The following is an 11113-nucleotide window of genomic DNA, read 5'->3' as shown; positions in this document are numbered from 1 at the left end:
GCGGAATGGAGGTACAGGATGTAGGGGATATACCGTCAAGTCAGCAGTGTCCCATTACTTTACCTGCAAGCGGGACAGCCAAACTTGGATAACGGAGGATGATTTGATGCGTCTGTCCTTTATTGAAAGTCTTTGTGGTTCTTGGAAGTCATTGTGAAAGGCTACGGTTTGGGATTCTTATGAAATATGCAACAAAGGGCAGAGTGTGATGAATGTTAGCACAGACAGATGAATTTTATTGCATGTGCTTTTATGTATGTTCGCTATGAATAGGAAAGTATTAACTATGAATTTGAAGTATTGCTTGTCACTGGAGACAGTGGGTTCTCTGGAAGAAGAGCTTAGAGGCGTGTTGACGTTCTAAGATTTACCAAATTTGGGACGAGTTAGCCCAGTGTGTGGTGGTACAAAGGTTCTCTTAACACCCTATCAAAGTTCATCTATTATGTGTTTTTTCAACAAATGTTACTACATCAAGCAAAAAAGAAGGTCAGTAGGTTTGGAATGTAATGTGCTAAAATCTCCTTCGCTACTGCACACTCAGAAGGGTGTGAACCATTTAATGATTTTACCGCTGCGGTTGCTTTGAGAATGTTATGACGTCTGTGAATTTGCTCTTGGTGGCTTGTGTTTAACTCAAGCTAATCCTAGTTGATGAAACGATCCTAAATCCTTACTGAGGGAAAACTGTACAGTTGCCTTTGGGGGTTTGGCAAGTGGTTCCCCATTTCCATAGCTAGTCTTTATTAACTTTACCTTGTAGGTGTTTTCTTTTTAGATAATGTTTGTTGGAGAAAAACTATCAAGACTACTTTTTTCAAGAATTAAGGTGCAGCTAAGTACAAGGCATTAGAAGTGCAGCTCATTTTAAGTAATTTTTTTCTGAGATGTGTGAAATTTTATTTTTGCATTTTAAGATATTTTATTTTTGAAAGGTTTTAAGTAACATTTGATACTTTCTAGCTAACAAACTTGTAGGATTTGTATTTGGTCTGTTTTATTGTTTTTATCTGTGGAATTTGGAAATTCATTAAAATCTGTGGTGATGTTTTACATAAGCTTTTATTAATTGTTTTATCATTGCAAAAATGGAATATATAAAATGTTTATTCATACTGGAATTGTTGTCCAGAGCCATAATAAAAATCACTCTACAAATATTTACAGACTGCACTGTATATGTTCTTAGCTACTCAGTATTAGCAATTTCTGGTGACCCATACGTTACATGGTCCTGACTAACTTTATGATTATAAAATAGTTACTGTCCGATCTGTTTCTGATTACCTGAAGACCTTTGCCCATAATCATGAAGCGTCTTGGAGCAGGAGTGCTAATCTAGGGTCTGTTCTTGTTAGTAAGGCTATTGTAAATAAGAGAGGAATCTGATCTTAGATCAGCCCTTCTACTTTGATACTTAGAAGTATCACTGCTAGCAAAAGGTTGCGTCCGGACGCGCTGATAAAAACTGCGATTAGCTAACCTTCATTACTAACAACATTCTGATAGATATAGCATGTAGATAGTTTAGGATACAATCCCTTTTAAATGGTCTACCTCTGTGGGTGGAGCATCTTGCTATGGAATGTCCTTAAAGCAGATATGAGGTGGATGAGGTGGTATCTGGGATACCTGCTAGGATTTGCTGCCGATTGCACCTCTTACTGTGCCATCAAGCCAGCTGCAAGGTTATCATCCGGGAGCAGTCCCTCATTGATGTTTCGCTCCATTAATCCCAGAACATCTCCCGGTGGTGGAGCAGCAGCAGGGATATCTCCCTGCTACGCCCTACATCTGACATTAGGATCCTTTTGTCCACATCTTATCTTTTCTTCCAAATCACAGCCAGAAACTCTCCTTTTCTGCCTCCTCAGCCAGCTCCTTCAGCACATTCCTCCTCTTTGCCCCAGAGGCAAATATTGAGTGCTTTGTGAAATGGGGCGTTGTCATGTTGATACATGTAGATGACTGACCATTGACCTGTCACAGTATAGGATATATAGAGCTGTCCAGAGCATTCAAGAAAGAAGTGGCATTGATGGAACTGGGCATTATTACCAGTGGTCGAAGGAAATACAATCACTTAAAGGAAGTAAAGTTTAAAACAGAATTGCTTGAGATTTCTTGTTAAAATTAGAATAGAATTAGTGTCAGGAGGGAAAATTCCAGGGTGAAATATGGTATGCATGTGCTGATGCAAGTCACCACATCAAGCATCAAACAGTAATTTAAAAGTCTGGGGTGTCGGGTCGGATTTGCATGGAGTTCTTAGGGTCGGATTATACATCTTTACAGATCAATGTCACATGCACAGGCTCAAAAAGAAGGTTCAGTTTGATGTTTGTTTAGGTCTCAAAAATGAATGGAATACTTTTTCAAGGCACTCGCAATCATCAGATTCATCCTCTCGGGGAAGGGGTCCGAAGCACAAAGCATGTTACAAAATGTTCTTCTACATGCAGCTTGGGGGCAGTCGTGGGCTGGAGGTTAGGGGACCCCCTAAGGATCCCCTGAGTTTACAGGACATGACTGAAGTGCCCTTGAGCAAGGCACCCAACCCCCCTCCTGGGCACTGTGGATAGGGCTGCCTACTGCCCTGGGCAAATGTGCTCACTGCCCCCTGTGTGTGGGTGTTTCACTGCACTGATGGGTTAAATGCGGAGGTGAATTTCTCCGTTGTGGGATTAATAAAGGGCAACTTGCTTACTTATATTTCATGGATTTATGAGTGTTCTAAACCAAAAGAATGTACACCATGTACCTTGTTCAGAATACTTTAATCTACCTGTGCCTTGTTAGAGTCTCTTTTTTTTTGGGACTTAGTTTTTGGGTGGGGCCTGTTTTCTTCATGCATTTCTCAGATCATGTCCCTGCCTGGGCAGTACACCGCTCTCCGTGGTGCTGAAGGGCAGCCATGTGCCCTACCGAACAAGCAGCACTACAACTTAGAACTGAACCTCATGTCCTACAGTTTCTTTTCTTTCTTTTCCCCTGAAGTTCACTCATGACATTAATGTTGCTTTATATACCAAAAACAACTCACACTACACAATCACATCATTCTAGTTTTAAAAAACGGAGTCTTCTAGTCATCATAATTTTCACGCTATTAAATTTGGGTAGTAGGGGGAGCCGTGTGCTCAGTGCTCAACCTCAAACACCACCTACGAGCACAGCCAGTGGCTCACGAGCCTGTATGCCTATAGGCTCCCTGACAAAAGGTCTGCGGCGGTTCATATAAATGACATGTATATAAGGTGCTGGTAGGCTGGCGCTTGATTTCACGCACCAAATAAGGTTCATCATTGGTTCTCAAATCTTCACTTGTTTCCACGCTGAGTAGTTCTACACCATCAAAACTGTGTTCTTTTTTTGCAACTTTGATATTTGTATGCACTGGAGGTATGTTAAAAAACTAGTGTTTGAATACTTGCAGCAGTGTAAACTGGCTCGTATTCACCTTTTGGGAATCTTGGTCAAATTTACATGCTTGAAATGTGAACCAACTCCAAATGCTTAATGTTATTAATCCCAGTTCCAGGTGATATAATCTGAGAATTAAATGGGTATTTTGCAGCCATTGAGCTGCTCCTCGGTGTGCTCTAATTAAAGTGAACTACTGAAAGCTATGGCAGGCTGTGGGGTGGAGCTCGTAATAAAACTCCCTCTCAGGCGCTGTGTCTCATTCTGTTCCCTGCTTGCTCTGCCTATTCCACTCTGCCTCAGTTTGGGGGTTTGCCATTTTGAGGGCTGTCACTGAATGATTAGTGGGGAGTGGAAGCGGACGGACTATAAAACCCTCCGACAGCGACAGCTGAGGCGGACAACAGCGAACCACAGTGCGACATGTTTATCAGGATGGAGAAAACAGCACAGTAATGTTAGTTCCACCATGCTATGTAGTCATTTTTGTGAATTTTTTCACACAAAAATGTCTTTTCACAAAATTATTGAACCATAATTATATTTCCGTCCATGTTCAGCTGACTTGGACTCGTGCAAGCATCCACTTAGACGAGTATTCCATTGATTTTAAATGCAATTAAATGACTTAGATGGTTAAGATATACCTACTTTACAGTGGTGGTGATGGGAGCCAGCCATCGTGATGTCTACAATGCAAATATAGCCATTTTATTTACTATCCAGTACCACCAGAGAACCTGTACGTGTCTTCTGAGGTTTATATGTAATGTTGATGCTAAAATAGTGGAAGTCTGAAAAAATTAGTTTTCTTTGGGATCTGTTGTTCCACTGCATGTATGTGTACCTCTCCACTTTGAATGGATTAAAAAAATAAAGTTGTAGCCCAAAGACTTGTTCTAAACTATCGTAAAACAATTGTAAAATATCTCAGACATTGTAAAACACAAAAGGTGGTGTGTGCATAAGTTTGGGCGCCCTTTCAGTCAGTACTTACAGTTAATAAGACCCCCTCTGGCTGAAATCAGCCTCCAAATGTTTCTTGAGCCTTTGTGTTCTAGATTTAAGATTTTGTTTGTCCACTTTTCCTTACAAAACGCTTCTAGCTCAGACATGTTCATGGGTCGTCTTGCATGCACAGCATGTTTGACATCTACCCACAGCTTTCCAAGTTTGTGGGACGGTGAAGGCCACTCCAAATCTTCAATCTTTTAGCAGTTCAAGCTTGATTTCAGTTCAAGCTTTTTGGGTCTTTGTCTTGACGTATCCAGCCTCTTCAGATTTTTAAAAAATCGTATCTTTTCTATAAAAGCTTGTGTTCAGATGACTCCTGGGTTGATTTTTGCACTCATCAGAGTCCAGCTTAAGTGCATAACAAATATATACAATTGGTGAAAATATTTGAAAGATTCTGCTTTTCACTCAAATTGTTATGCTGGCAGTATATTTATAATGAAAAAGAGTGTACTTAAAAAAATAAGTAAAATATATAAATAAAACAGAAGCATTTTCACTAGTGGTCTCGGACATTTGGTCCCACTGTGTATGTTATCCTGACTAAGTTTCTCTAGAACGAATTTCTTATCAAACCACTCCGAATGACTTTGTTTACGTCTTAACCATTAATTATGCAGAGATTTTGAGAGAACAGAGAACTTCCCCTTTAAATCTTTCAGTGTTCTTAAACTTCCAGTTTTCAATTTTTAAAATTCCAGATTTTCAAAGTGATCTCAGACTTTCGGAGCCCTGTATGTCCTGCAGTGCATGCTGAAATGACCGTGTGCGTACACAGTTAAAGCTGAGGGTAAATTGGCTTTGGTGAGTTCTGGGTGTAAGTGCATTAACTTCACTCAGCTGAAGGGCTCTGTAGAGATCGATCAGCCTCCTTTAGACTTGCTCATAAGGCAGTTATTGCTGAGCGCTGGAATATTTGATCTGCTTGGCTTTTAGCTGCATGAGTTCATCACTGCAACACAGGTTTGATTATGTGTGTGTGTGTGTGTGTGTGTGTGTGTGTGTGTGTGTGTGTGATGGCTCTGGCCGACATTTGCTCTGGTGAAGTGTTATGTGGGCTTATGTAAGTTTGATTATGCAGCGATAAAGTCACACTTTGACTGACTCATTTCAGTTTAATCAGGAACTGAATGGGCTTCAGCATCATAAGCTGTGGATTTCCCCCTTTTGGGAATCAATAATTCATAACATAATTATATATTTATCATACTACTATTACTTGTTCTTTTAAATAATCATGTATAATTTATAGATACAGGATGAATTTTAGCTTCTGTATAAGTTTATATACAGTCTTATGCAGCTCCGCTCAAACTGCATGTTATGTTGATTTTCTAAGTGAAAATAGGTTAACATCCTCTACAGAGGACACACTGTAGACAATGCAAATGTCTTCAAATTGAGTGCACAATTTCTAAAATACACTATATAGACAAAAGTATTGGGACACCTACACATTACACCTACCTTTTATGACATCACATTCTAAATCCATAGGCATTAATATGGAGTTGGTCTCCCTTTGCAGCTCTAACAGCTTCCTCTCTTCTGGGAAGCTTCTACAAGATGTTGGAGAGTGTCTGTGGGAATTTTTGCACATTCATCCAGAAGAGCATTTGTGAGGTCAGACACTGATGTTGGACGAGAGGGCCTGGCTCACAATCTCCGTTCTAGTTCATCCCAAAGATGTTTGATGGGGTTGAGGTCAGGGCTCTGTGAGGGCCAGTCAAGGTCTTCCACACCAAACTCACCCAGCCATGTCTTTATGGACCTTGCTTTGTGCACTGAGGCTCAGTCATGCTGGAACAGAAAAGGCTCTTCCCCAAATTGTTCCCACAAAGTTGGAAGCATAGAACTGTCCAAAATGTCTTGGTCTGCTGAAGCATTAAGATTTATCTTCACTGGAGCTAAGGGGCCTAGGCCGATCCCCGAAAAACTGAATGAAACACCTGAATTCAGTGACTATGAGGTGTGTCCCAATACTTTTGTCCATATAATGTATAAAACAAAAAACACGCAATGTGCCATAACTTTTGCACAGGCCACATTTTATGCCTTATTTTTCCCCCAATATGTTAGATTTTCTGTTGAGGATGTGTTGACTTACGTTTCACTTAGAAAATAAACAAAACATATAACTTGACCTGGGGTGCTCAAACTTTTGCACACAGTTTCTCAAACTATAGTTCCAAAAATAATAAAAGGCTACAGAGAAAATGTGACTCCTAGCAACCACCTGGAACACCTGGTAGACACTAAAACTGGTGGTTGTGTGTTGTGCTGGTACGAGTGGATCAGACACAGCAGTGCTGCTGGAGTTTTTAAACACCTCAGTGTCACAGCTGGACTGAGAATAGTCCACCAACCAAAATATCCAGACACCAGCGTCCTGTGGGCAGCGTCCTGTGACCACTGATGAAGCACTAGAGGATGACCAACACAAACTGTGCAGCAGCAGATGAGCTCTCGTCTCTGACTTTACATCTACAAGGTGGACTGACAAGGTAAAGGTGTCTAATAGAGTGGACAGTACGGAAGTCCGGAGAGGCCATGAGCTGTTTCTATATTTTTCTCGATTGTTATCTTGAGATAACTCAAGATTGTTATAAGTCGTTATCTTGGAATAACGACTTAGTTATCTTGTGAGTTCAAGATAACAAAGTTATTGCCTCTCTGGACTTCCATAGGACAGTGAATGGACACAGTGTTTAAAAACTGATCCACTCGTACCAGCGCAACGCACACTAACACACCACCACCACGTCAGTTTTACTGCAGTGTTGAGAATGATCCACCACCCAAATAGAACCTGCTCTGTGAGGGTCCATGGGGGTCCTGACCATTGAAGAACAGGGTGAAAGGGGGCCAGCAAAGTATGTAAACAGATGGACTACAGTCTGTCATTGTAGAACTACAAAGTCCACCTATATGGTCAGTGGAGCTGATAAGATGGACGAAGAGTGTAAAAACAATATTGTGGCTGATCAGTGTATGTATGTACGATTAAGTGTAGGTGGGTGGGGCGTCGAGCTCTCTCTCTCTCTCTCTCTCTCTCTCTCAGTTCATCATGTCCTTCCCTCGCTGAGCCTCTATCCTCTCTCCTGCTCTCCTCATCATTCGTGCGGTTTTTTCCTCCTCCCTCCTCCGTGATGCCGGTTATAAGCAGGTAAACCCTGGCTGTTGGACCCCTGCTAGTGGTGGGATTCGGGCTCGGCTCTCCGCTCCGGAGACTGCGGGACTATGTGAGCGCCATGCCGGCTTTGCCCTGCCTCCTCTGGGCCACTCTGGCCGCGCGCCTCGCCGTCGCAGGTAAGCGCGGAGGAGCCGCAGCGTTTATCATCACTGTTTTTTTCGCTTTAGCTCCTTTTCCCTCACCTTTTCCGCGGCGTGCTGGCTTTAAAGCCCGTTTTCTGGCCTCGTCTGTCTCTCGTCTAACCTCAGCTCGGCGGGCTTCCCAGCCTCGGCTCTGTCACTGCACATATTTCAGTGTCTCTCCGCTCCATCCACCCCCATTCTAACCTCGCTGGAGAGACGAGGCTGAAGTTGGATTCCTATTCGCCCCTTCTGGTTGGAATTTCCCCGTTCCACCTTAAATGGTGCAGCAGCCAGAATGTAACTGCTGTACCATTTAAGGTGGAACGGGGAAATTCCAACCAGAAGCTGAGTTCAGTGCTAATGTTACAGCGCACTTGTTGGCCTGTTCATTCCTACGCCTTTAACTTGGTGTCCTTCTGTGATCCGTGATAAAATAGCCCGACTAATAAACGTTTGCATTCTTATGGATGCTGGCATGACGTGCCCTCTTATCCCCCCCTCAGGGCAGATCAGTGGGCTCCTCAGTGCTGATCCTGCACTGCAGAGTTTTCGCTGTTGCCTTCTCCAACACACCTGACTCAACTCAGGAGCTTGTTTTGGGAAGCAGCTGCTAGGAGCTCCCCGGCCACCAGGGGGCGCCCCGACAGAGTAGACGCTGAAAGCGAGCTGCGATTTTTTTTAGTTTACATTAATTATTAAATACAGCAGAATGACAAAAATGTGTCATACACAACTGATAGACATCTTACAGTCGCATGAGGAGGAACTGATACTGAATATTTTCATATACTTCAAATATAGGATCCTTTTTATGCAGGTTGGGGAAGCTAAGTTTAGCATATGCTAACCGTGTCTGTCGAGCCGTCAGTATTGTTTTGGCGTAAATATCGAAAATCATGGCCGTTGCTAGGCCAGTTTTTTTAGCTCCACCTCATCAATAAATATATATATCTAGTTGGAATCATCTATATTTTATATATTCATTCATTTTTTATTATTCAACCGCGCCGTCTCATCTCCAACTTCACAGTATTACTGTGATAGCAGGGCGCTAACGTTACCATGGGCTCTAACACAGCGCTACCTCTGCTGTGCTAAGTGAAAAGTGGAACTCCCGGCTCGGCCAATCATATTAGAGCTTGTAAGTTGTAAACCAATCATATCAGACCTGGGGGCGGGTCTTTGGTTTTAATCGCTCTGCAGATTAAGGGCGGTCAGCAACCGCTAATGGTGAAGACAGATTTTGGCTAAAAGCTCACTAAAAAAACAGAAGACTAAATCTATGATATACAGAGTGAAATATTAAGTAGTTACAGAGTGAAGATGCCCACTTACTATGTGGATTTGTGGCAAATTATGGTCAGTATATCTGGCAATCGGGTTTTTACTTGTTAGCTAGCTGGCTAACTTTGGGTTTACGTGAGACTGAGGCTGCGTCCCAATTGTGTACTACACACTAACACTATACGTACATACTGCGTACTAATCTTAACAGTGTGAGCTCGACAGGTTAGTACACAACATATTAACAGTACACCATTCCTACTAACAGGAAGTGATGAACTGTTGCTATGACAACGCACATCATAGCAAGCTCGACTCTGAAGGCTAGCTAACAAATTAACGTGTTTCTTACAGAAACGCTAACAAATGAAATTATAAAATGAGTATTTTACAAATTTGGGGATGAACTCACATTTATACATTTCTCTCTACAAGTTCTCTGCAGTTCCCACTCTGCAATGTCTTCCGGTTTTCTCATACACTAGAGGGCTCTCCCGAGCGAGTCCAAAATGAATGGGTTGATATGGAGCATTTGAGCAAAATCATAGTTTATAAATGCTTAAACATTTTTAATGTAAAAGAATGCGATCATTTCCTGAACACAGAATGGCATAAAACATTTTAACAACGCTGTTTTTTTTTAAAGAGCTTTTAAACCCGAGTTATAGGAGTTTAAAACGGCGCCTCATGTAGGTCCATGACGTCAGTGAGCGTGAACAGCCAATGAGCTGCTCTAAACCGCCATCTGCTACGCACTCTAGCAGCTAGCCTCGCGTCACTGTCCACCAATTTTTCAGAATTTTCCAGACGCGAGAAGCTCCTCCCTTTCCGTTTCCCATTGGATTGTGGGACAATAGTGTCCGTCATTACTATACTCAAAAATCGATGGGTTCTAAGTCTGCATTGTGAATTTTTGTGTACACTCAACTTTGACACTTGTGACTATACTGCATACTACATACTCAAACACTAGTTAGTATTAGTATTAAGTGCGCAATTTGGACGCAGCGAAAGAAAAGCAGTTAGGCTAACGCTAGCTAACATTAGCTAGCTCGCTGACAAGCCAGCTGGTGTAGAATTTGAAGAAGCTCCACTTAATAGTGAGCGTGAGAGTGTGAACGAGGGACAAAGACAGAAATAACGTTGTTGGCAGCTCTTTAAATTCTTTGTTTTTGTATTTCTTCTCAGTATTGGAAACAATGTCACCAGTATTTGCCATATGCAGTAAGCTAATGCCAGTGAAAAGGTCACATAGTGTTGACCATAATGAAATTTTATATCCCTCAGTTCCTCAGCCTGTCAATGGAAACTGGTCGGAGGGCAGTCAGATGAGTAGATATTTACTAGTTTAAGTAGATAAAACAAATAGATTAAACTCTCATTATTTCTTTGAGTTCTTGAAGCTGAGTTTAATAAATTAATGCATTACTAAACACAGAAAGAGAGGAAGCGAAAGAAGCTGAAGGAGACTGACAGCAGATCTGATGGAGGTTAGTGATCAGGAAGAATATGAGGGAGAGTTGTTTAAGCTTTCAGTTAAAATTAACACTACGTTTAATTGAACTTAACTGAGAAAACCTTTGTCACTATGAGCTTGAAATTCTGTCACCTGGCTTATTAAACATGCTTACCGAACAAAATCACACTCTGAACCAACTAAGGCTGAACTGATCGATGATCTGTGTATTTGAATAAAATATTTAGGACCTTGCAGTTAATCTGAGAGGGAGGAGACAGTGTTGATTGACTTCAGTACCTTTGCTTGGTGTGTGCCTGTTGTAGGTGTATGGATTTAGTGTTTAACAGTAAAAGGATGTAACTCTGCCCTTAATATAAACTACAAAGAGACAGATCAACTGTGCCAATTTGACCAAATGGCCACTTTTTGATTAATTTTCTGGTTGTTGTTACTCTAAAAGTTTATGATGAACAGAAATGTTGGGGCCATCTAAAAATGCGCCTGAGGGACCATGGCAAAGAAAAGGACCCCTAGTACCGGCTTAGCCCCCCCCATCCAACCTAAACCTCTAGTGACGCCACTGTCAAATATAGTAGAATAACAAAATGGGCTGTAATC

This window comes from Colossoma macropomum, unplaced genomic scaffold (genome assembly GCF_904425465.1).
Source record: "Colossoma macropomum unplaced genomic scaffold, Colossoma_macropomum, whole genome shotgun sequence".
Classification (NCBI taxonomy): domain Eukaryota; kingdom Metazoa; phylum Chordata; class Actinopteri; order Characiformes; family Serrasalmidae; genus Colossoma; species Colossoma macropomum.
Note: the sequence above shows the minus strand (reverse complement) of the source record.